Below are 5,241 nucleotides of genomic sequence, written 5' to 3'. Positions count from 1 at the left end.
GTGCAGTGGCGCGATCTCAGCTCACTGCAAGCTCCACCTCCTGGGTTCACGCCATTCTCCTACCTCAGCCTCCCGAGTAGTTGGGACTACAGGTGCCCGCCACCACGCCCAGCTAAATTTTTTGTATTTTTATTAGAGACGGGGTTTCACCGTGTTAGCCAGGATGGTCTCAATCTCCTGACCTCGTGATCTGCCCACCTCGGCCTCCCAAAGTGCTGGGATTACAGGCGTGAGCCACCGCGCCCAGCTGGACTCTGAGTTTTTAAAAAATTTCTTGATTTATACTTTACTGAATCTTATGATATTCTGTCATGAAATGTATTAGGTCCAATCATATGAAATTGTCATTTTGCATGTCAAAAATAGTCAAATATTGGCAATTTCATATACTTACTATACTTAATATTAACTTCATATACTTAATATTAACTTAAGTATATATAACAACATACATAATATACACATTATTATATAATGTTAATATAACAATATTGTTTCATCATCAATCATCATTATTCATAACTTAATATATTACTAACATATTACATAACTTAAGTTATATATAACTATTTCATCATCCGAAAAACACTTTCATAAACGAAATGCTGCTTAGGTTAGATTAGGAAAACGCATCTTTAAAAATATGTTATGTAATTGGAAGACTCAATGACAATAAAAGAAACATTGAAGAAAAGAAAAGAATAAATGAATAGTAAATTACATAAGGCTCTAGGATATGGTACATGTGCCTTATCTGCCAGAGAGACTCTTAACCTGTTTTCAGGAAGCCAAAATCACATGTGCTGCTGAAGAAATCTAATACAAGGTTACAACCAGCATTGTAAAAAGGTCTTAATTAGACATTGTTACTCCTCTAAAAGACCTAAAACTTTTCAGTTGTATTCACTGACATTCCATGCTTAAGATGTAATTGGTCCTTCAAATTGTTGGCAGTTCAGTGTAAATATCTTTTCAACTGACAACATTTAGGTCTAATGCTATGATTAATATATAACAAAGTACTTTCTTTAAACAAGAGGTAAATCACCAAGACATAAAACAAACCAGAATGGAGTATGTTGCTAACTGACACGTAGGTTTTTAATGCTTTCCACAGATTTTTTCCTAAGGGTAGAATTGTGTATTTTCCTATGAACAATAGAATTGCTATTTCCCTTTCCAGTCTTAATTATTAAATAACGCAACAGTTCCAGCTGAAGTCCTGGGACACCAAGTTCTCACAGACTGCTGTTACCATGCCACACGTGTGATGACCAATTCTGCCAAGGCACTCAAGTTGTTAAAATCTCACAAGATGTAAAAAGTCATATTTAATCTGTGAAGTAATCATTTTAGGAAGGACAACCTTAGCTTTCTTTAAGGTGACAAAAAAACAAATGAGTTGGAAAACTTGGGTCTAAGATCAAAAGGATCTCGGAACGTTAATCTCGCTGGGGTGGATTGGTATTAAGGCATTTGTTCAGAAAAAGAGAAAGAAAAGAAAATGTCCCCAACATTATGCACTGAATTTTTTTCCTATTATCTCTTCTGACTCCTCTTTTCTTTTCTTTCCACAACTAATGTGAATACACATACACATGCACTTAAACACACACTCTTTCTCCTGTCTTCTCTTTCATCTCTAAATTCTGTGTCACACAATTATTGCTTTGGCTAGCAATATTTTTTATGAGACCCTAAGTACCTCATGAACATTTCTGAAAGATTAGACGTCATTAAGAAAGGACTCAAACTGGGTAAGATTTTAAATCTTTTGGAATTTTGGCTGTTTGCAAAATAGCTGTAAAACATTATCATAGGATAGAATTTTATTCCCTTATCATCATAGATGTCAAGCTCCACGTGTAAAGATACCTTAAATATTCCATTAAACTTACCCTACTTTTGGTTTTGTTTTTAAGTATCTTCAGAATAAAAAAAAAACCAAGTCTTTATCAAAATGTTCGACTTAAATTATTTCATATAATCTTTACATTTTTATTTATTTTCTATGTACAAAAGCCATGTAAAGTGATTTCAAAAGTAAACACTGCAAAATTCAGTGCTTAAGTAAAAAGGAAACGTTCCTAGTAACCCCACTGTGCCAAGAGATAACCAGTAGCAACAATCTGGTTTCTGTTTCTCCAACTATTCTTCCTACACAGACAAGTTGCTTGTTTTTTTTTTTTTTTTTTTTTTTTTTCTTTCCCTTCTTTTGGAACTATATCTTATCTTGGTGCTTCTTCCTAACAGTATCTAAATTCTTTCATTTACATACAGAAAAAACAAGCTTTACAGGTAAACTATAAAGATAACCAATAAGCACAAAACTATAAGAATACTTCACGATCTGATAATAAATCTGCCGGGCTATTTATTTAGCCAGGCTATTCCCAAGCGTATGTATAGAAAGTTGTTGGGAAAGATATTTAGTTCTAGATAATCCGAATTTTTAACAAGATACCTTCAATTCAAATAAAGATAACTAAGGTTTTAGTATCTGGCGGAGCGGTTCCCGTATTTTTCTAAACACCATTTAGTGTTTAAAGAATATATCAAAGCCCAACCTCTCCCCTTCCTGGGCTGCTGGCATTTGTAAGTCAGTGGACCCCAACATTCCTTCAATCAGCAGGCCCTTGAAACAAAGCACAAGAGCAAGGTTTTAATGAGAGAGATAACCCTTCTCATCCAAAGGGGTAAAAACAACATCTGTTAAAAACCCAAGTAAACTGCAGTAATGGGTTCAGCAATAGGCCCAGAGGACTTCAGAGACTGAGTCTTTGCTTATCAAAATAAAAACCACAATAGAACAATTGTTTCACTCCAACGCTCTGTGTTCTAAACTCTCTCCAGATTAATTAGCATGGAGTTTCGCCAAGCTCATTAAAAGAAAAACTCCGGACTCCTAAGGATGATTGGTGTTTACTGTCCTCCCAAACTGGCCAGTGAGAACTTGGGGAGCCACAGACTTCTGGGCTTTTGTACTGATAACATTTCTAGGATTTATTTTAAATTGCATGTTAAAATTAGACTACAATAATCTTTTCATATTTACTTTTTTTAAGTGAAAAAACTGGTCCTTATTTATTTTCCTTGTATACCTCCAACCCTGTTACATTTTATAGCTGCCGAACAATAGACCGCAGGCTTCTGGAATCTGTGACCACTCAGATGAGTTATTAGATAACCCTGATGACTTTGCCAAGTCGTCCAGAGCATGTGGACACTCAGGCCAAACTTCTTTTTTCCTGAAACAGGCTTTCTCCACCCACCCAAATCCCCTAATTCTCCTGGGCCTGCCAAGGGCCTGACCTTCCAGTCTCTGCAGCAAAGGGTGAAGTTTTACAGGAGGAAGGCCCAGCAGATTAAAGGCCTCTGTTCAACAAATATTTGCTCGCCCACTCCAGGCGGACTAACAGTTTCCTACATGCTGCATGCCCAGAGTGACACTTAGAGACTTTAGGAAGCTTGTTAAGCTGGTGACTAAGAATCAGACACCTAACGTCAAGGTAAATAATTAAGTCCCAATCCACAGAACCTTACGGAAAACCAAACGACTTTACCAAACTCCCAATTTCACACGAAAACCAACACAAGTCCCATGAAATAGAATCTGCATATGATTTCCAAAAAAGCCTGTATGCATTCCTGCTTTGCTGGGTGGTCTTAAAATTCTAAAATGAACTGACATTCCCAAAGTTTTACCTGTAAAGCCCATGACCCTCAGTTTACACCATGCAGACTGCCTTTCTTTGCCAGAGCATTTCTGGCTGCCTGAATCCTACCCGTCAGGCCCCTTCCCCCAAATCTCTGTATTTTGCAACCCTAGTCCTCAATCTCTGGGATGTCTATTCCTTGTAAATCTGAAAGACAAAAGGCCAGAGAAGGAAAACAAGTTGTGGGAGAAACATCACATTAAACTGTCAGGACAGGAAACCCTGGGAGTTGTGTGGTCTGCACCGCCCCACCCCTCTCCCCAAGACTAAGACCAAGCTACTGGATTTGGGGAGGGAATGAGGACACCGGAGGCGGGTGGAGTGAGTGCGGGGGTGGGAGAGTGGGTGTGGGTGTGGGGAGGTGATGTGCCCAAGCTAATTTCACCAAGGCCTCTACTTCTGAAGCGCGTGGATAACCAAACACCAGGGCATGCCCAGGTAGCGCTGGCCTAAAGTTCTCGTTTTTATTTTTTTCTTCAGTAGTGAAATCACAGCTTCTTTACAAACGTCCAAAAGAATCCCAGGCGCTCCGCTTCTTGATAGCAAGCGAGAGGGGTCCTTTTAGCTGCTAGTGCTGGGCCCCACTGTGGCCAGGGCATCGAGGTAAACCCTGGCGTTTTGGGGGTGAACGGACCCCGACTGGAGATGGGGGAAACAGAGGGTGCCCGCGGAGATCTGAGCGCAGAGACCCTGGGTGGGCGGGCTCCAGATCCCATAAATGAGCTGATTAACGGGATTTACAGCACTCTTAGGCAGGGCTCCTGCCCTTCTCCCACCCCACGCGCAGCCCAGAGCCGCACTCGCTGGGAGGCAGCCGCGATTAGCACCCTAATCCCCAGCGCAGACCGCGCAGAGACCGGAGCGGGAGCGGGAGCAGGAGCAGGAGCGGGAGCCGGGCCGCCGCAGGAGCCTCCACCGTCCCGGGCAGTCCAGACTGCCCGGGCAGCGTGGGAACTGGGACCTCGAGGACCCAGCGCGGCGGCTGTCAGCTCCGGGGTGAGGTCCGCGAGGTCGGGGCGCGAGGGCGCGGGAGGGGTTGGACACAGGCTGGGGAGGGCGACTTCGAGAGGGAAGTGAGTGACCCCGGCCCCCCAGGCCTTCCGCGCGCCGAGGGGCGACGCGAGCGCTAACGCCAGCCGCGGCCCGCAGTGCCCGCCCCGGGACTCCCGCGCCCAGAGCAGGGCACCTGAGGGGAGGGGACACCCCTCCCGGGCTGGCAGGCGCCCTCCACCCCGAGGCTGCGGGGCCAGGCACCGCGCGGGGGGCCCGGGCTGGGCTGCGACTGCGGGTGCGGACACCCCCCACCGCCGGGGTGGCTGGGACCGGAGCGACGTCCCAGCTTGAGAAGTTGGGGGGAGTGCGGGAGGCTGTGGGTGAGGCCAGCGAAGCGCCGTGGGAGCGGCCCTAATGGACGGTGGGAGCCAGGAGGGTTAGACGCTGGGACTTACCGAGCGGCTCCCTCAAGCCGCCTCGCGCCGCCGCCGCCGCTCCGGCCGGCCGGGGACCAGCGCGACCCGCACCGCCT

General features: G+C 44.6%; 1 protein-coding gene across 1 annotated transcript in view; it reads right to left on the bottom strand.

The window, feature by feature from the left end:
* The window catches only part of JCAD (junctional cadherin 5 associated), a 46,523-nt gene extending 41,282 nt beyond the window's left edge, over window positions 1-5,241 (bottom strand). Inside the window, exon 1 of the mRNA XM_017869715.1 lies at window positions 5,165-5,241. The gene's annotated coding sequence lies outside the window, so the exon portion shown is untranslated. The remainder of the gene's footprint in view (window positions 1-5,164) is intronic.

Source organism: Rhinopithecus bieti, unplaced genomic scaffold (assembly GCF_001698545.2).
Source record: "Rhinopithecus bieti isolate Rb0 unplaced genomic scaffold, ASM169854v2 scaffold_758, whole genome shotgun sequence".
NCBI lineage: Eukaryota > Metazoa > Chordata > Mammalia > Primates > Cercopithecidae > Rhinopithecus > Rhinopithecus bieti.
This window is presented reverse-complemented; position numbering and strand designations above follow the sequence as displayed.